At 35.4% G+C, this 22,285-nt stretch overlaps 1 protein-coding gene and 1 pseudogene across 2 annotated transcripts in view; one reads left to right on the top strand and one right to left on the bottom strand.

Moving 5' to 3' along the window:
- Nucleotides 1-22,285, top strand: part of XRCC4 (X-ray repair cross complementing 4) — a 291,571-nt gene that overhangs the window by 191,258 nt on the left and 78,028 nt on the right. The gene's annotated exons all lie outside the window — the stretch shown is intronic.
- Nucleotides 18,614-19,426, bottom strand: LOC140711490 (coenzyme Q-binding protein COQ10 homolog B, mitochondrial pseudogene; annotated as a pseudogene).

The following is a 22,285-nucleotide window of genomic DNA, read 5'->3' as shown; positions in this document are numbered from 1 at the left end:
AATGCTATTTTACTTAGTTTCTTTCTCTTTTTTTTTTTTTTTTTTTAACTGTACTTTCGAACTGCTTAATGTTGTCTAATTTTGGACTCTCAATAATAAAACATTCTCTTTTTTTGTAACACAGGAAACTAGAAAATTGAAAACATACTGAACTTATGTGGAGTGCTCACTGGGATAACAGATTAAATTGGCATCTGTGAGCAGTCCCGAGGTGCAGAATTGTACTGCTATTTTGCCTTTTTTTGGTAAATATAAATGCTTTTCCTTAAGGAATATTTTTAGATCTTTGAAGATTTCTCACTTTTAGTAAGACTTTGAAATCCTTGAATCTGGTATATATGGATAAATATTCATTTAAAAAATTTAGTGTGGCTAATCCATACAATATGATTATACTCAGGAAACACTTATCCTGTTCTGTCAGCTAGCATCAACACCAAGAGTTATTCAGCCTAACCATATGCTGTACATTCCTTGTTATTTACTATCTTGCATCACTTGAAATCTTTATTTGTAGCATTGTTTGGTGTGTCTTTTTATTTCTGTAGATTAAAATGAACCAGCTGACAAAGGTTGCAGAAACTATGAAATTACTTTCATATTTATATATAGTGTTTTAATATCAGGTAAAATCCTGAGTGTAAGCAAGAACATTACAAAATTACTTTCTATAAATTTATAAAGGCACAATGTGTATCTAAATAAAATAGCACTATATTTGGCCTTTATTAGGGACCTAGTTTAAAATTTTATTGAAGTCATGCTTTATATATATTCAACATAATCACCATGAAACATTTTTCACTTAAATCTTTTGATTTAGGATCTATTATTTCTTCCAGCAGTCTACAAAAGATAATACCATAGTCCCTCCTTATCTATAGTTTTGTTTTCCGTGGTTTCAGTTACCCACAGTCAACCACAGTCTGAAAATATTAAATAGAAAATTCCAGAAACAAACAATTCATAAGTTTTATATTGTGTGCCATTCTAAGTAGCATGATGAAATCTCACATTGTCCCACTCTGTCCTGCCAGAGATGTGAGTCATCCCTTTATCCAGTGTATCCACACTTTATATACTATCTACCCATTAGTCACTTAGTAGCTATCTCAGTTTTGAGATGGAAAACACATAGTATATATAGGGCTTGATAGTATCTGTGGTTTCTGGCATCCACTGAGGGCTTGGAATGTATCCCCCTAAGATAACAGGGGAGTACTGTACAATAAGATCCTGCTCTGTTTGTATCAGTAAGTTAAATAATCTATTAATAGCATTGTATTGGTGTGACCTAAAGCCAGTTGTGTCCAGGTATACTAGATGGATTATTCTAACCAATTGATTAATTAATTAATTAGTTACGTATTTAACCAAATTGGATCCATTTCCCAGTCTTACTGAAATTAGCAGCCAGGTAATAAAATCAATCAACTAATAGAATATTCAAATTAAACAATTTAATTATTATGCCCTTCACAGTTTTCATTCTATAGCACTATATAAAAGATAGGTACCCTAGAAAGAGTGCCATATTGAAATAAACTTGGAAATTGCTACATACCATAGCTCCCAGAGTGCCATGTGCCCCCAACACGCAAAATTGGAGATTTATATTTTAAAGGCTCTCAGAAACCCCACAGTAAGTAATTCCTTTGACCTTGTTTAATTTCTCAAATGCCCTTAAGCTTGGCATCCACATGCAATCTGCCTCCACTCACAAAAAAAGACCGTCCAAGAGATCATGTTCTGCAGGGTACTGATTTAGCATATGGACCCTCAAAATTATTGAATATCAAGGATTTTTTAAGATATAAGGACATTTCCGCCATAATTATAGAATGTAAGGCATTAAAATGAATTACTGGAAAAAAAACGTTGGTGTATTCCCCCTCCCAATCCTAGTACTTAGGAAACTTCCTGCTTGTCCCACTGATGGCCCAGTTGAGAGTAGTAAGGTTATTTTCTAGAGAATTTCAGTGATTGGAATACATAAAGACCCCTAAAAGGAGCAGTTTAACATCATCTCAGCTACAGGATAAGACCATTAGAGTAGTTTAGGCCCAAAGTACAATAAATACTTGTAGAGTCTTTTTTTTTTTTTTTTTTCTTTTTGAGACAAAGTCTCACTCTGCCGCCCAGGCTAGAGTGCAGTGGCGCGATCTCGGCTCACTGCAAGCTCCGCCTCCCGGGGGACTGCAGGCGCCCATCACCACGCCCAGCTATTTTTTTGCATTTTTAGTAGAGACGGGGTTTCACCATGTTAGCCAGGATGGTCTCGATCTCCTGACCTCGTGATCCGCCCGTCTCGGCCTCCCAAAGTGCTGAGATTACAGTCGTGAGCTACCGCGCCCGGCCACTTGTAGAGTCTTTAGATATTTTTATGCAGTCTTTGTTTCTGCAGGCTAGCAAGTAAAAATATATAGATTAACATCTTTCATACTGAAGTCTCAAACATGATTTAGTCTTCTGTGTGATGTGTGTCTTCTGAAAACACAAATCTTGAACACATTGTTCAACAAACTGAGAAATTTTAAATTCTAACTCTTCACAGATACTGGATGCTCCTTGAATTGTAGTGAAGGAGTTTTAGCTATGTGTTCTGAATCAACCATTTGGGTGGCTCCTTTAAGTCATTGTGTAGATGCAGAATTTCAAGTGAATACTGGATGCCAAAACAACACACACACCTTAGAGTGAGTTTTTTATTTAATTAGCTAGGACTACACAATCTTATCACAGTCTTGTGACTGCAAGGGGCAGAAAAAGATGCAGCATATGTCAGCCCAGTATTTCCCCACCTCCATAGAGTGCAGTGGAGTATTGCACAGCTGCCACTAATACGGTTTGTATAAGGTATTGTCTTCCTGAACCTACAAAAGCTCAGTTCTTACTTTGTTGTGCCAGATGCTTACAGTATTATCCTTGAAGAAATTGCCCAATCCATGCACTTTTGTTTTGAGAAGTTATTATAAACATCAGAATTTTCGTGGTTTCCTATTAAAGCTTTTCAGGGTCCTAAAGAGCTCATTTCCCCCCACAGTAACTAGTTGCAGTCACATAGAATTTATGTGGCAATATTCACTCTTAATAAAGATTCTTCTTTTTAATGGAGTTTTGAAGAAAGTTATTTGTTTGCTTTCTGATATCTTCTTCCTATGTTTTTATTATTAATGTTATGAATTATAAAAATTAAAACAGTAAGGCCGGATGCGGTGGCTCACGCCTGTAATCCCAGCACTTTGGGAGGCCCAGGTGGGCGGATCAGGAGGTTAGGAGATCGAGACCATCCTGACTAATACGGTGAAACCCCGTCTCTACTGAAAATACAAAAAATTAGCCAGGCATGGTGGTGGGCGCCTGTAGTCCGAGCTACTCGGGAGACTGAGGCAGGAGAATGGCGTGAACCTGGGAGGCGGCACTTGCAGTGAGCCAAGATCGTGCCACTGCACTCCAATCTGAGCGATAAAGCAAGACTCTGTCTCAACAGCAACAACAACAAAAAACAGTGAGGGGGTAAGAGTCTGCTATTAATTCATTTATTTTTTAATAAAATGAACTTTATTTTATGTGTTTCCCAATTATAAAAGCAGTTCATGCTCATTCCAGAAAAATCAGAAAACACACAGAAACAAAAGAGTGAGCATATGGGAAACTCTGATCCCACTCACTAGGAGATGACCACCATTAAGACCTGGTACTCTGTGTCTTTGCAGATCCCTCTCTCTTCCACACTTCATTTACAAAACTAGGCGCACACCGGTTATGCTATAACCCACAACTTTTTTTTCTTCCATTTAGCAATCAATATGGTGTAATGTGGGAGAAAAATAACATCTTTGGAAAACTATGTTTTAAAAGCACTTGATTAATTTGAGATATGTAATAGTTTATATAGAGAGTTACACATGGAATTACACATATATTACACATACATGTACATATGTTTTGCCAGAATTTCTCCAGGAAGGCTATAACAATTTGTACCCTCACAACAGTGTTTGCCTTTTGGGTTATTTTTGTTGCTGTTTACCAATTCGTTTTAGAAATATATAGAGAGAGGGAGATGAAATTGCATGTGCCAACTTAAAATGTGGTAGTTGACCATCCTGTCTTTTCAAAAATAATTTATTTTCATACCTTGATTCTTAAACATTGCTAGCAATGTATTCAAAGTTTAAATCTCAAAGTATTTGAAAATTATTTTTTAATTTAGCTGGATAATATAATCATCAGATTCAAATATCTAATTTTTGTCAGTCTTTGGTACCTGAACTTTAGACTTTTTAAATGTCAAATTAGGTACATAAAATGAATGTTCAATTACTATATATTTACTCTGGTCATCATGAGCAAACCTCATTTTTTATACAACTTTAATTTTATCATAATGTTTATCTTAGTTGCAAAAGTAAACACGGTGGTGGTTTTAAAACGAGATAGGTTTTTATTAGCTTCACTCTATGTTTACCTAACTGGTCAGGCTGCAGCTCTCACTTTGCTTGCTGCATATTTTGATTAATGGCCCCTTGGCCTTGTTCCAGAGTATACTGATTATGGTCAGTGCACTTCAAAGATGATTTATTAATTGTGTTTGTGACCCAAAATAATTAAATAAAGATTGATCATATGCATTATTATAGATTTGCCAATAAAATCAACAGTCACACTTTAAGATAATGTTTGCCTGAAAGGATTTTTTAAATATACAAAAAGGACAAAATTGTTTTTTTAAATGTATTCTGTATTAAAAACAGATTTATGGCCTCTTAAAGCATGATTATTAAATGTATCATAGGCTTGGTCTTGTAAGTGCATGAATTGTAAGTTCTACTTTAACATAATTTCAAGATAATATGTTTCATTGGAGCTTACATAGGTGTTTTAAAAAAATATTTCCGTGTTTACAACTCACCCTGGGAACAACCCTTACTACAATTCCCCCAGGCTATTACATACATTTAAATCTTAAATTACTGACAGACTCAGATGTCTGTTTAAAAAAAAAAAAAGTGTTTATAGGAGGCTTTTATAATCTTTCCGAGTTTTAAGTAAAGGAGATTTATCATATGTTTCATATATGTTATACTCCTGTCATTTGAAAGACTGTGATATATAAAATTTCTCTAAATTTGGCTTGATAATAGTATTGTTTCAGGCATTTTAAGCACTCTACCAACATAGAATAATGTGTAAATATTCACTGTACATGGCCGGCAAAGTTATTAATCAAAGGAAATGACTCCTTGCTCATAATTTATGGTTCAGTATTAAAAGAAAAATAGGAGGTATTTTTTTTTGGTATACTTTACCCAAAATTTACACTATAATGGTGAAATTCTGTAACTTAAATCATCTAGTATGATATTAACTCAATGTAAAGTAAGTATTTGGTCCGTAGTAAAACATTATGAAATAAAATAAAATATTTTATCCCACTAGAAGTGTAGACTGTTTCATGTTGTCTGAAAAGTATAAACTAGTTATGCCAAAATAAGAAGATATGAACCCCAAAAGTAACAGATGTCAGCAAATGGAAGAAAGAAATCAGATATGAGAATAAAAAATAAACCTCAGAAATTAAAAATATATAATGATCCATTAGTATTATTCAAGGACTTTGTTTGTTTTTGGAAAATTTTTACTAAAGGACAAAAGCACAAACATGCTTTGTTTAAACATCATTATTCAAAATACTTTAGTAAAACTTTAGGACATAATATTTTGTTTATTTGAAAATCTTTTACAATAACCTTGTTTCTAAACAATTTCTAAAACTTATTTCTCTAGATCAAATATGTATATGTTACTTTGTAAAATGTTATTTTTGTAATAAATGAAGATAAATTACCAGTGTATTAGATAAAGCAGTGTTATTATTACCGCCATTATTGAATGTTTGTATGGAGTCACTTCTAGAAATACAGAATAAGAAGTTGATACAGCCTCTGTCTTTGTCTTTGTATATGAATAGAACAATGAAGGAGGAGTAATGAATAGCACACATGTTGTTTGCTTTTGGGCCACATTTCATTTTCTGACAAACTATCTTTAATATGTATATGGCTAACTGTAATATGTCTAGATTGTGCCACATTCCATAGTAGGTATGAAAGCTATGACATTTCAGAGGAAGGAGAGTTGCTAATCTTTTTGGAGGTATATGGAATAAGGAGATAGGATAAAATCAGAGAAGACTGACCAGAAGGAAGTGTTCTTTGAGTCTAGCTTTGGAGTTGAATGTTGTTTCCAAAGGCGTAAACACCTGAGGAGGTGTTCTTTGAGTTTGGCTTTGAAGATGAATGTTATTTCTAAAGGCATAAACTGAAAGAAAGAGAGTTCTAATTGAACTCAATCCACAGCATCCCCCTATTTCTTTTAGTAAGAGAACTCCTTTCCACCACCTGCTCTATCCACAGAGTTTAACAGTGCATATGCCTACCAACCTAGAGGCTACAATTCCCAGCCTCACTAGCAGTGATGGGTGGCCATGTTGCAAAGTCATTGCTAATGAGATATAAATGGAAATGATATGGACAATTTGGGGGTCTTGCCCATAAAATGATTGGACATACATTCCTATGTCTCTTTCTTTCTTCTCAGCCTTAGATCTTAACATTTAAGGAAACCGTGGTAGGAGATGGGAAAGCAAGATAGGAGGAATCATGGTCCCTGGACAGTCTCAGGGAGCAGGGCAGCATACCCACCATGGACCACCCAGCTACCTCTGGACTGTTGCATGAGAAAAAGAAATGTCTAGCTGGATCAAAGCCATGGTGGTGGTTTGTTTTTGTTTTGTTCTCTTTGTTAGAGAAATCTGGAGTAGTCCCTTACTAAAAAGAAGGACTGTCTTGTCAGGGGAACAGATTGTATAAAACAAATGCATGGAGAAAGAGTCTGAAAGATTGAGGACCAGTGCCTATATCATTGAGGTGCTTAGAAATATGAATAAAGCTGGCAAAGTAGGCAGAACATAGAGCACAAAGAGACTTAGATGCTAAACTTATTTATTTGGACTTCTTTTATGAATGCTACAGGGAACTGTTAAAAGGTTTTGAGTCAAATAGTGGCATAATGCACAGTGCTTTACAAAAATTTTCCTGGAAACCGTATATTGGATGGAAGGAAAGTTTATGGGTTGGCAGTAAAGATAGGAGGATACTCTAGTAGTAATCCAGGAAGTTATCTGAAGAATAGTGACTGCGATTAGTGTAATAGTGAATGTGATTGGAAGGAACAGCAGGGATGAATTGAGAAACATTCGAGGTTGCTATCCTCTTACTACCAGAGATCTGGGAAGCCTCGTCGGTTATTGAAAGCTATTTGGTAAACTTGGTCTTTACCAAATAAATCATCTCTCTTAATTTAGAAATCAGCCTACCACAAAAGATGGATAAACAAAACAAGTCATGGGGATTGACTTCTCAAAAGACTGGAAAAACTCCCTTTTCCATGCTGCTGTATTTATATACTCAAATATATAGATTGTGATGCGTTAATATTATATCATTTTACATCATTTCATTTATTTCACTATTGAACTTAATTGCACCTATAAGTAATTTATCAGCAAGCTTTCTTCAAATTGTGCTCTAAGAAGGGTTACTCAGGAAGGTGTATTGTAGCCTCTGAAAACCTTCCTTGTCATAGAGGTTCTTGTCTGCTCCAACCACAGGGAATATTTTCTCTGGACATGTGTTTTGATTGTGATCTGAAGGCATGGGGTTTCTCTTACTTGGGGATATATGATATTCTCCTTATGGAATACAGAGAAAATCAACTTTTTCACTGACACATTCTGTTATGGATATAGTGCTGATTTTAAAGAGTATTTTCCCTAGGACCATGATATATGATGTTCTAGAAATTTCGCAACTTTAGAGAATAAGATATGGATTGAACAAATCAATTTAGCAAACCAATGAAGTAATGAGATATTAATATAAAACCAAATGGACCTATATATCCCATTTCAAGGAAATCATGAAAATGATAATTTTCTATTTATTGAGGTTTATTTTGGGTTAAGCAATAAATGGCACCATATAAAACATAGAAACTGTTGGAGAACATTTTATTTGTTCTTAACTGCTATGTGGGCAAATAAGGCAGATGAAGATCTCAGTGTTCTCACTGAATAAAAAGATGGTCTGTCAGGTCTCAAGTATATTTTTGGAGTCTTCCATTTAAGCTGTCAGGAACATACACCAATAACTTCCAGAAGAGGAAAACAAACCCGTCATAGTAATGAAAATTTAGCATTACACATTATCCTTAGACAATGGTTATAGGCCTCTGTCTTTTATCTCCACCTTAATATAGTAATGATGTACCTACTATGTGCCAAGCACTGTGTCCTATGCTGGAACTATAGCACCAAACGAAAGAGACCAAGTGCTTTCCCTCAGGGAGGATAGGATGTAATTTCAGAAACACACCAATAAATAATTGGTGTACAGTGTGATAATGAGACCACATGGTGTAATAGTCCCAAGTACATCTAGAATGCCCAATTAAAATGAATACTAGAGGGAGGCACAAATAACAAAGAAAAAAGTTGTTACTGTTTTTCATTAACCAAGGATGGGTGCACAGATAAGTAACTCTAGGTGAGAAAATATATTACATTTGATAGAGTTCAAAAAATAACCTGAAATTGGGAATTCAGTAAAAATAGACAGTTACAAAAAAATAAAATATTATAAACTAGCATAACCTAACACATAGTAGATATTCAATAATTACCAAGTAAATGAAGTTACAAATGGACCTTTTGTATAATACAGGAAAGAAAATATTAAGTCGATCTAACCCAGCAGAGTCTTCCCCTTTTTGGAAAATGGTACTACATCTGTACTAGAGGTCCCCAGCCTTTTTGGCATCAGGGACTGGTTTTGTGGAAGACAATTTTTTCATGGACCTGGGGCGGCTAGGGGGATGGTTTGGGGATGATTCAAGCACATTACGTTTAGTGTGCACTTTATTTCTTTATTTATTACATTGTAGTATATAATGAAGTAATTATACAACTCACCATAATGTAGAATCAGTGGGAGTCCTGAGCTTATTTTCTTTTAACTGGATGGTCCCATTTGGGGGTGCTGGGAGACAGTGACAGATTATCAGGCATTAGATTCTCATAAGGAGAACACAACCTAGATCCCTCACATGCACAGTTCACAATAGGGTTTGTGCTCTTATGAGAATCTAATGCCGCTGCTGATCTAACAGGAGGTGGAGCTCAGGTGGTAATGTGAGTGATGGGAGGCTGTAAATATAGATGAAGCTTACTTGCTCACCCACCACTCACCTACTGCCATTCAGCCTGGTTCCTAATAGGCCATGGACCAGAGGTTGGGGACCACTGGACTATACAGCAACTAAAGCCTGAAATTTAAGAGTTATCTTTAGCTTCTTGTTTTCTCTCATCCCTAGCTCTACTTCATTTGTCAGTCTCATACTTTATGCTTCTAAAATATCTTAGAATTTAATCTCATGTTTTCTATTTCTGCTGCCACTAACCTAGTCTAAGCTATGATCCTTTTGCATGCATGACTACAACCTACTCCCTTTTTTCCCCATTTCCACTTCTCTGACCTCTAAACTGTTTTCCACATAGTGAACTTCTGAAAACACATATTGGATTATATCTTTATACCTTTCCCTATGTCTCCAGACTTGCCATCCATTTCCTAGAGTATTCCAGTGCTTTCCCATTGTACTTAGTCTAAACTCATTACCACAGGTTATGTACTCTGAATGACCTTCCCCCTACATCATCCTGAAACAAATTGTGTGGTTTATTCATTTCTTTGTGGGGGGGAAAAAAAAAAATATATACATATATATATATATATATATATATATATATATATATATATATATATTTATATATATGAGACAGATTCTCACTCTGTTGTCCAGGCTGGAGTGCAATGGCAAGATCTCGGCTCACTGCAATCTCTGCCTCCTGAGTTCAAGCGATTCTCCTGCCTCAGCCTCCTGAGTAGCTGGGACTACAGGTGCCTGCTACCATGCCCAGCTAATTTTTGTGTTTTTAGTAAAGACGGTTTTGCCATATATTCAAAGACAGAAGGGGTTTTATTTAGCCCATTTAATCACCTACTAACTGAAATGCATTCCTGGATTGTCTTTCACAGTCACTGTGAACCTGATTGAAATTTTCTGTTGGTTAAAGTTACCTGAAATTTTGAAAATTCTTATTTCTCCTGATATTTATATTATTTTACTTAATTGCTTACTGCCTTTTGGTATCTTTTGAAACTTGAAAATTATTGTAATCCTGTCCTACATTTCAAATAATTTACAATGATAGGGAATTGAATTCAGTAACTCATTCTGAATGTTTGGAATATCATAGATTATTATATACTCTAAGAATCCTAAATTTATTACTAATTATACTCCCATTTGAATTACAAGCAATAAATGAAATAATGTCAATCTAAAATAGAATAAAGTCATTTTTTTTGTTTTGTTTTGTCTACTTGTTTCACAAAAATATTGGAATGGAATGTATTTATTATCTAATCCAAAATAATAATATATGGCACATAACCATTACATAAGTGCTTTGTGGGACAAAAAGGCATATTACTTTAAATGAAAGCCCATTTTACCTGGTAATGTCTACTCTTTCATCACAGTTTTGCCTTCTGTATTATATCGGATAAATCTACATTAAAGTCACTCATATAAAATAGAGTCATGTTGAGTACATAAAATGTGTACAAATGCATCATATTCTCTCTGTTCCCCTCTCCTACATAAAAAAGGGGGAGGGAAGAGAGAGAGAGGAAAGGGAGCAATTTAAATAGTGCTGGGCATTCTAGTCCAGCATATGCCCAGGAGTGGAAATGAAATGGGAAACATATATCTCCTTTCCCTAGCTGTTTGAATTCCCACTATCTTTCTATTATGTGAGCACTACATTTAAAGATAAACCTGTACATGCAACTAAACACAAGGCAGCCATGTTACATTTTCTACTGCTTCATGGAAAACAAATAGCCATAAATCCCAAAATAGGACGAAACCTGTTGATCCTGGGGTACTGGACCAATTGAAATTTGTATAACATGCTGGACTATAGTATTTTCCTAAGGAATTTTTCAGGATAATTTGATTTTCACATTAAGACCTACAATTAGAACTCTATCACTAAATTAGATATAATTCTATTTAACTTGAAGACCATTTTATACTCTTGTGTTTTTTCTTATGCAAGCTAAAAGAGCCTAAGTTTGTAACATTCTTGTGTATAATATTGTCACACGTCAGTCTCTTAGTTGGATTTGCTTTTCACTTAATGCATATAATTTTCCAGTGTTCCATTAAACTCATGCCCCCCCGCCCAAATCCTGTTTATATCTCAGACATGGTGTGCTCTTTACAGAAAATAATGGGCTACTACACTTCTGTTAGTGTGGGGTGTTCCCTTGTTGTTACACCTTTTTTTTAAATTATTATGTATTATACTTTAAGTTCTGGGGTACATGTTCAGAGCATGCAGGTTTGTTACATCGGTATACATGTGCCATGGTGGTTTGTCACACTCGTCAACCTGTCATCTAAGTGTTACGCTCCATATGCATTAGGTATTTGTCCTAATGCTCTCCCTTCTCTTTCCCCCCACCCCCCAACAGGCCTTGGTATGTGATGTTCCCCTCCCAGTGTTTATGTGTTCTCATTGCTTAACTCCCACTTATGAGTCAGAACATGAAGTGTTTGGTTTTTTGTTCCTGTGTTAGTTTGCTGAAAATGATGGTTTCCAGCTTCATCCACGTCCCTGCAAAGGACATTAACTCCTTCTTTTTTTGTGGCTGCATAGTATTCCATGGTGTATATGTGCCACATTTTCTGTATCCATTCTATCATTGATGGGCATTTGGGTTGGTTCCAAGTCTTTGCTATTGTAAATAGAGTTGCAGTAAATGTACATGTGCATGTGTCTTTATAGTAGAATGATTTATAATCCTTTGGGTATATACCCAGTAATGGTATTGCTGGGTCAAATGGTATTTCTGGTTCTAGATCCTTGAGGAATCACCACACTGTCTTCCACAATGTTTGAACTAATTTACACTCCCACCAACAGTGTAAAAGCATTCCTATTCCTCCACATACTCTCCAGCATCTGTTGTTTCCTGTCGTTTTAATGATTGCCATGCTTACTGGCGTGAGATGGTATCTCATTGTGGTTTTGATTTGTATTTCTCTAATGGCCAGTGATGATGCGCTTTTTTTCCTATGTTTGTTGGCCACATAAATGTCTTCTTTTGAGAAGTGTCTGTTCATATCCTTTGCCTACTTTTTGATGGAGTTGTTTTTTTCTTGTAAATTTGTTTAAGTTCCTTTCAGATTCTGGATATTGACCTTTGTCAAATGGATAGATTGCAAAAATTTTCTCCCATTCTGTGGGTTGTCTGTTCACTCTGATGATAGTTTATTTTGCTATCCAGAAGCTCTTTAGTTTAATTAGATCCCATTTGTTAATTTTGGCTTTTGTTGCAATTGCTTTTGGTATTTTAGTCATAAAGTCTTTGCCTACGTCCTGAATGGTATTGCCTAGATTTTCTTCTAGAGTTTTTATAGTTTTAGGTTTGATGTTTAAGTCTTTTAATCCATCTTGAGTTGATTTTGGTATAAGATGTAAGGAAGGGGTCCAGTTTCAGTTTTCTGCATATGGCTATCCAGTTTTCCCAACTCCATTTATTAAATAGGGCATGCTTTCCCCCTTGCTTGTTTTTGTTAAGTTTGTCACAGATCACATGGTTGTAGATGTGTGATGTTATTTCTGAGGCCTCTGTTCTGTTCCATTGGTCCATATATCTCTTTTGGTGCCAGTACCATGCTGTTTTGGTTACTGTAGCCTTGTAGTATAGTTAGCAGTCAGGTAGCGTGATGCCTCCAGCCTTGCTCTTTTTGCTTAGGATTGTCTTGGTTATATGGGCTCTTTTTTTTCTGTTGTTCCATGTGGCCATTACACCTTTTATTCCTGAGTTATCACTACTTTTCTAGTTGTAGATACTGCTGCTCCTGTGTCAGGACTCACCACTATGTGAGCAAGCTACTTAATGAGTCTACGCCTCAATATTATAATTTATAAAATGGGAATAATAATACCTACCTCGTTAAAATTAAACAGATGACAATTATATTATGCCAGGCACATGATAAATGTTCATTATTGGTAAATGCCTCAACTCTTGCTCTTGTTCATTTTGTTTTCTCTTTCCAGTACCCAACTGTCTAGGTTTGAATGTAAATGTCTTCCAAGTCAGGTTAATTACTTGTGGAAAAATTACACTACAAAAGCATTTGTCTTTGTTATGTTTGATAATTTATAATCTGATGATTTTTATAATCTGAAATTCCAGAATAATTACAAAGTATCAAGTGTTGTGTTATGTAACTTTTGTACCTTCCCTGCTCATGCTATGTACTTTGTGTATTTTGAAATCATAAGCATCTTTTCAACAAATATTTGCTGAGTACCTAATGTGAGCCAGACAGTGACTTAGGCACAGAAGAAAGAAGACGTGGTGAGCAAAACAGCTGAGATTATGTTTTAGTCGTGTGATACAAGTGAAACAGAATAAATAAACATGGACACACTGTAAAATAATAAAGAAATATGCAGATAATTAAGGTGATGCAAAAGATAGTGATGAGGTGGTTCTTTTTTATATAGAATGGTCAGGACATTGGCATTTAAGCTGGGCCTAAATGACAAGCAGACTTCCTGCAAAGATTGAAAGAAAGGTGATGCAAAGGCCCTTGGGCGAGCAAATCCATTGTATTGAAGGAGTAGAAATATGTAGTGGGAATGAGAGGGATTGGTATGTGATGTATGTATCAATGAAATAAGCCTCAAGGGTCAATGGTCTTTAAATTTTATTCAAAGTATAAGGGTAAATTTTAAGGGCAATGACATTGACTGATGTTTGTTTTTAAAAGATTGCTATTAAAAGTATGTGTAAAATGGATTTGGAAGTAGGGAGTTATCACTGTGTGGCAAATGGATTTGGAAGTAGGGAGCTTGTGATCACAGACAGATCAGTTAGGAGGTTTTAACAGTAGTCCAAGTGGAAGTCGGTCTTAGAGTAGGCTAATAGAGGACCTAGTGAAGAATTCTTAGATCATGTATATGTTTTAGCAGTAAAGTTCCCAAGACTTGCTAGTAGGTTTGGTTTAGAATAAGGGAGAGAGAGGAATCAGAAGGATTCCTATGTTTTAGCTTGACAAACTGGGTAAATGGCGCAGCTTTCAGACATGGGAAGAACTGAGAAAGAAACAGCTTTGCAGTTCGTAAAAATAGATGGTTCTGTTTTGGCTAGGTTAGGTTTTAGAAATTTAACAGACATCACAGCAGAGATACCAAGATATATATGAATCTAGAATTCCTGCGATAAGTGAGGTATGGAGATAAAGATTGGAGAGTCCTAGACATTTTGGATTTATGAACGTGATTTTAAAGTGAGCACAGACAGCATAAGTGGCTGTTTGTCTTCAACAATGTGTGGATGGTTCCTAATGTGTAGATTTACACAGCAAATACAATGAAAGTAAAGAAAGGGATTATTGTGGTGTCAGATTTACATGCATGATTCTTTAATGCATCGTAGCATTTGTGGAAAAATGAATACAGTTGGTCTTTGAATAACTATTTTGTTGATTATACCTGGATTTGATACCCAGGTGATTCCTTCCTGGTCTCTTAACTCAATTTTAGTATGATCCCAGAACTGGATTTAAATACAGACAGTCCCTGATTTACAATGGCTTGACTTAGGATTTTTTGACTTTATGATGGTGCAAAAGCAATATACATTCAGTAGAAACTCTACCTTGAATTTGAATTTTGGTCTTTTCCTGGACTGGCGATATGTAGTGCGATACTTTCTCAAGATGCTGAGCCAAATCATCTAACACAGAGCCTATTTTAATAATGAAGTGTTGAAGAACTCATGTATTTTATTGAATACTGTACTGAAAGTGCTCTGAGCATGTCTAAGATAGGTTAGGCTAAGCCATGATGTTTGGTAGATGATATGGTTTCAATACTTGTTTCTTCCAAAATCCACGATAACATTTAATCCCAAATGTGTCCGTATTGAGAGGTGGGACCTTTAAGAGGTGATTGGGTTGTGAGGGCTTTACCCTCATGAAGGGATTAATCCATTCATTTATTGATGGATTCATCATTCATGGATTAATGCATTAATGGGTTATCATGGGAATGAGGCTGATGGCTTTATAAGAAGAAGAAGAGAAATCTGAGCTGGCATGCTCTGCCTCTTTGCCATGTGATGCCCTGAACAATCTCAGGATTCTACAGAGGCTTCGCCCATAAGAATGGTCTCTCCAGATGTGGCCCCTCAACCTTAGACTTCCCAGGATCCAGAACTTTAATAAAGAAATTCCTTTTCTTTATAAGTTACCGTTTCCTATTTAATATACCCAACCTAGTATCTTTGTGTGTTTTCTATTGCTTATAACAGAATCTTGTTAGAATTTGTTGCTTATAACAGAATCTTGTTATAATTTTTTACTTAGAACATTTTCAATTTGTGATGGTTTTATTAGGATGTAACCCATCATAAGTTAAGGAGCATCTATATATTTATATTGGAGGAAAGTTCTAAGAGGACATAATTAATTTACTTAAATCACACTTTATATTGAACTCATCTATCTACGTAGAATCAGTGAATCAAAAGAATTTGTTGGGAGCCTTTCAAGTTGTAGATTCTGATTTCATAGTTTAGTCAGGCAGAGAAAACAAAGATATGTGAAACCATAATAGAGCAATTATTTGGGTAACTGTGATAGTCATTAGTTCTGTTCACCAAATATTTCCAGCTCTCTGCCTTCTGGGCACATGATGAAATTGCACTTCACAGCTATCATTGAGTAAGACTATATTAGTTCTTGCCAGCAAGTTTTGATTAAAAGTGACATGTGTGACTTCTGAGCCAGAGAACTTTCTTCTGCCATAGCAACTGGCAAAGTTGGTGGCTGCCCTGTCGTCCTGGATCCTGGAGTAAGGAGACAACACGGAGTGGAGCCCTCAGGCCGCCCACGATGGACATACAACAGAATGAAAAATTAAAGCTTTGTCATTTCAATCCACTGAGATGTTGGGGTATTAGTTACTGTATATAACCTGACCTATTCCAACTAATAGTTAGCACTATAGCATATGTTTAGCACCATCATACTCCTGTATCCATTTAAAAATAAGAAACCATAAAACAACATTGGTTGAAAGTTTAAAATCATTACCATGAAGTGAATATTGACACCTTCACTGTAAGCAGTATAGTCAGAATCATTGTTTAGCTACCTTGTTACAAATTTATAAGTATGTAACACATTTCTAAATGTTATAATCTGGGAATTTTTTTTTCTGTCTGTACCGGTGTGATTGTCTAGTACAGAAACTTTAGGATAGCTATACATTCTTTGATGTTTTTGCAAAAATAATATCTTGTTTAAGAAAAATACAGCATTTTCGTTTAATATCATGTTTAATAAAGAAAACAATATCTTGTTTAATAAAGCATTTAATATTTTGTTTAATAAAGAAAAATACATCATTTTAAAGCAGGTAGTAGGAGTAGATTTTATTATTTACAGAGCTGTTCAACAAATGCTCTTTTATACGCTCATCAATTTACCAGTCAGACAAATGAAGTCAAGCTCCCATCCAGAGGTTAAGAGAGAAAACACTCAGAGGTTTCACATCACTTCACCCCACCTAATGACTTCACTTTCCATTTGACTTGTTGTCTGGCTCAGTTAATTATTGAACTAAAAAAATGTATTAACCAAATTGAAGCAGTAGTCTTCACTCCCACTAAATACGCAGAGATTAACCACAATGCAGATGATCTGGAAACATAAATTAATTTTAGTCATAGAATTTTTGAGGTAGAAATATAGTAAGAAAGACTTTTCTTTACTAAATATATCAATATTTATCAAAAGTGATATATCTTTTATTTTGGTATTAGATATATCAAAATTGATATATCTAAATATATCAATATATCAAAAAGTGATAAAATAAGACAGATATCATTAAATAGTGATATCTGTCTTAGTCCATTTTTACTGCAATAATAAAACACCATAGTCTCAGTCATTTATAGATAAATAGAAATTGACTTCTCATAGTTCTGTAGGCTGAGAAGTCTAAGATCAAGGTTCTGGCATTGTGTCTCATGAGGGCTTTCTTGCTGCATCCTCACAAGGTTAAAAAGGACAAATGCTATGTCTTCCCATGATGGAAGGCAGCAGCGCAAAAAAGGGCCTAAACTAGTTTTCTCCAGCCCCTTTTTTAACTGTACAAAAAATAAATAAGTTAACGTTACTAAGTTACTACTTAAGTCCTTGTGTTGTTTTTTAAAAACAATCAGTTTGAGGCCAGGTGCAGTGGCTCATGCCTGTAATCCTAGCACTTCAGGAGGCTGAGGCAGGTGGATTACCTGAGCTCAGGAGTTTGAGACCAGCCTGGGCAACATGGTGAAACCCTGTCTCTACTAAAATACAAAAGAAATCAGCTGGGCATGGTGGCATGTGCCTGTAATCCCAGCTACTTGGGAGGCTGAGGCAGGAGAATTGCTTGAACCTGGGAGGCAGAGGTTGCAGTGAGCCAAAATCACGCCACTCCACTCCGCCTAGGCAACAGAGCAAAACTTCATCTCTTTAAAAAAAAAAAAAAGATATATGTGTATTATATATAATATATATTTTATATATTATATATTTCATATTTTATATATAATATATAGCATATATAAAATATATACTATATATTATATAATGTATATATTATATATTATATATAGTACATATTTTATATATATATCAGTTTGAAATACATTATTGAAAGTGAATACACACAATAAATTGAAAAATAGGGATGCGTAGTGCTGGATACATATCAACCAACTTATCTTCATCTGTTGCCTGCTGTTGTAGACAAAATTTGACACACAATTAGCATATTGACAGAGCAGCCAGAATACATAGGAGAAAGTGGCAAACTACTAGAAATGTAGCTTAAAGCTCTGGATCAATCACCAGAAATACTAAAAATAAAACTTAAAAAAAATTCACTGTTTATCTGGGGGCTAACCACACTATGGCACTGAATTATCTACTACTAACAAAACAATTTTTAAAATATCAAAAGTGCCAGAGAACCTTCATTAACATTGTTTTTAAGTCAAAGTTTTTACTTTAAATGTATGATGATTACTCAAATACCCTAAGCCATATGGCAGGCCCTATCACAATAAGTTACAAATAGTCTGAATTTAATAACTTGAGTGTGATATGGTTGCTTTAATACATACTGTGTAAATATCTTAATTAACCTCTTTCAGGTAAGGTGATAATTAAAAGATTTAAATTTACAGTTTCAATTTCTGCTCAGAAGAATGATGTCAGTATTCTAGCAATAGTGATGGCATCCCATTATTGTAAATGCAGAACATGATAATGTCTGTATAAGTGAATCTATATTCTATGTGCAAGTTTTCAGTGGTGCAAGTTTATAACCAAAGCTGGGTTTAACAAATGCTTTCTGACTTCTGAAAACATAAAAATGCTTGCTAAATTGAACAAACTAAAGTTAAAAGTCAGTGACACCAGTTGTTTTTTCCCTTTATGCATGATGAACTTCATGAAGCATTAACTCCTGAGGTGTATTTGTTTCTGGACCATACAGCTTACATGCTCTTCTTTCAAAGGTAGCTACCATGTGCTTTACAACTTCATCGAAAAACAATGTGGCAAACTGAGAGTGTAGAAGAGATTGAAATTCAAAAGAAATTGAAAAATCAGAAGTACACATTTTTTAGTAGCCCGGAAGATCTGGGCTAAAACACCAGTCTCCAAATAATTGAGAAGTTTCCCATCAGTACAGGATGCCTTTCCAAAATGAGGTTTCGCCAGGGTTACTACTGATGTGTATTGCCCCAACACAGGTGGAAACCCAGTTTCTAATTGTGTTTTGCAATATGCAGATCTCTGATACTACATCTGATATTTTACACCAAGGAATGCAATGCTTGTAATCCTTTATTCCTGATACTACATCATGCACTTCCTGCATGTTTCCTGAATGTCTTACAATTCTTCTCTCTGAATATTCTTTCCTTTTGTTTATTAATGGTGCCGCGATTTTGAAGAAAGTTCTTGCCCATGTCTCCTTAGGCAAAACTGAGGTATGCAGTAGAAGAGTTCTGCTCATCAGTATACCACAGGAAGCTAAAGATCTGACATTCTGCCCAGGCCCCTGCACTGGAGCCCACACTCTGACCACTGTAGCCGACTTCAGATGGCATCCCAAGACCACCCTTCTCAAGGCTGTCTGACCAGTCCAAGCTGCCATGATAGACTCCTCTCCAGCCCTTTTATAAGACACGAATCCATTCATAAGGGCAGAGCCCTCATGACTTAATTACTTCTCCCAAAAGGCCCCACCTCTTAATATCACCTCATTGGGGATTAAGCTTCAACATGAATTTTAGAGGGTCACCATCATTCAAACCATATCAATCTGCTTATCTGTTGTTTAGTTGCAAACTGGCATAGAAAGCCAAATGAAGTATGAGGGACTTTATTCATGGTCAGTGTATATGCCCACTGTGTATCTCATCAGAATTTCTCTATATATCCTCTTTCCTGGAGTTTCTTTTAGTGCAAGGTTTACCTACACTACATGATAGCTATAGGAAAAAGTCCTGGTATTTCAAGCTAATGTTTGTGAAGAACATCCCCTGTATCTTATGACTTGCAAAATAAATAGCATTATACTCAAAAGACATCTTGCAATATTGGTTTATAAGAATATCAAGCAATATAAGGTAGGAGACCTGGGTTCAGGTTTCAACTGTGTAATTTAGTAAACCATATGACTTTTTAACCTCTTTCAACTCTGTCTCCTTCTTTCCATGCCTCCTTCACTGCTTTGATTTAAGCCCTTCTTACACAGCTCCCTTTCAGACTTGACTCCAATACAGCTGCCAGAGTGATCTTTCTAAGATGTTAATCAGTGTCAAGTCTTTTTAATGAGTCCCTACAGTTATCAAGATAAAGTTCAAACCCCTGGGTTTAGTATACACAGGTTTTCATGAGCTGTGCTTTCCATAACTCCCTAGTCCTAAGATTGTAAAGTGAGACAGGCTGTTAGCAAAATGCAGCTCACATATGTGTTTGGTCGAGTTTGCACTGGTTGTTGTTTATTTTTTTTAATTTTGTACCATCATTAATTTAAAAATTGAAACCTTTCATGGCTTTGGAAACTAGAAGATATTCCCTCACATGGTGGCAATTGGCTATACTGACTGTTCTCTTTAGAATGGACATTCACTCTTACATTTACTACAGTTTCCACCCACAAAGTTTTACCCCCTTATGTAACTTGTGGGCAATTTGCATTTGCCTCTGGCCCCATCTCTAACCACTTTTTTATGTTCATCATTTATAGCACTGAACTATGCCAAGTTCCTCCAATGTTGTCTGATTACCCTTGCCTGGAATTCTCTTCTGCCCTTTTCATTTCTTTGTCTCACTAAAAGTGCCAAGTAACAAAGGTATTCCCCCCAAAGGGGACTATCTGCTTTTGATTAGCCACCTTCTTATAGAAGCTGACTGCCTGACAGATCATTGTCCAAAGACAACAAAAGGCTCATCCAGTAGGCACCCAATGGCATTTAACAGGAAGGAAGTATTGGTGCTTCAAGGAGGACATTTATTTAGCCTTAATACTAACCTATTTGGCATCATAAGTAAGAGAAAGAAAAGATGAAGAAATATGTCAGAAATAGATTCTGATTCGAATGCTACAATTGGGGTTAGTTGCCATTAAATAACATAATAGAAAATGGATGACTCCTGTGGCAAATGGTTTGGGGAGAGACAATGTCAAAGTTGCTTGGCATGACAATGAGTGCCTTAAAACCATTTGGCCTAGAAGTTTCACCTGCAAGAATTGGTCCAAGGAAAATAAGCATGAATGTACACAAAGAACTGAATGATATTTATAATAGCAAAAAAGAAGAAGCAATTTAAATGTCCAGCATTAGAAAATAGGTTAAGTCATTAGTTTTAAGACAGTACTTCTTAAAGTATAGGATTCCATAGGAGTGTGTTGACAACCATGTAAGAAAAGCCCCAGGCTCTTCATCACTACTTCAATCAGAGTAGTTTCAGTTTTATGTGTTTATACATTAAGGTTCCATGTGAGACTTTGTTTAGAAAAAAAAAAAATCTGATCATAAAAATACAAATTTGAAAACCCTTGGACTCTATAAATTCTAGTAACTTATACAACAATATATATTTGGAAAGATGTATGTTAGCAGCTCAGGTAATCTTTGGGTAGTGACTTTTTTTTTTTTTTTTTTTTTTTGGTTTTTGCTTGGATTTGTCTGTGTTTTCCATATTGTCTACAGCGAACATGGTACTTCTATAACCAGACCAGAAAAAAAAAAAAAAAAAAAAAAAAAGATGTTGCAAAAAACAAAAAAGGAATTGACAACAAATAGGCCACAAGCCACTGAAAATTTTCCAGCTTACCATTTTTGGCACTCAAATAATAGGTTTGTAAAGCTGCTGTAGTTATGAAATTTTCCCCCTAAGTATCATAGGTTATAAAGAACGTTGGAGATACAGTTCAACACCCTCATTTTACATTTGAAGAAACTATGTCCAAAATGTTTCACTTTGTTGAAGCTAAAGCTTGGACCTTATGGTCTTCTGATTCCATTGCTTTTTCTGCTATCCACCTAATTTATAAAATGGATATTCATAATTCTCATTTCTTCCATTTATATCTACCTACCTAGTTGGAGCATTATCATTGTGTTACTACTTTTTCCTATGAGTGAAAATCAGTATTTTTGAGGTGCCAGTGATCCAAATTTCTCTGTTTAAAAAAATTTGTCACAAACTAGGACATTAAAACAGGTCCAAAAGCTGTCATATAACTAATTGTTCTGATTTACACAATCAGAGTTTTATAATTGACTTTATTCCACTAATTCATTAAATGTGTATGTTTAGTCAAATTTATAATTTGGAATTGAACTAAACTGACTCCAAATATTCTTACTGTTTTCATTCTCTCTTGGCATCTACAAGGAAGACATTAGGTACATGTTCCATGTGCCCCACCTTCCTTCTCAGACATGAATGTACTTGTGAAGCACTCTGTCTTGTATTGCAGGGTCTTAACTCATCTCCGAGT

The sequence above is a fragment of the Chlorocebus sabaeus genome, chromosome 4 (assembly GCF_047675955.1).
Source record: "Chlorocebus sabaeus isolate Y175 chromosome 4, mChlSab1.0.hap1, whole genome shotgun sequence".
NCBI lineage: Eukaryota > Metazoa > Chordata > Mammalia > Primates > Cercopithecidae > Chlorocebus > Chlorocebus sabaeus.
The sequence above is the reverse complement of the archived record's forward strand: the minus strand, read 5'-3'. Positions and strand labels throughout refer to the sequence as shown.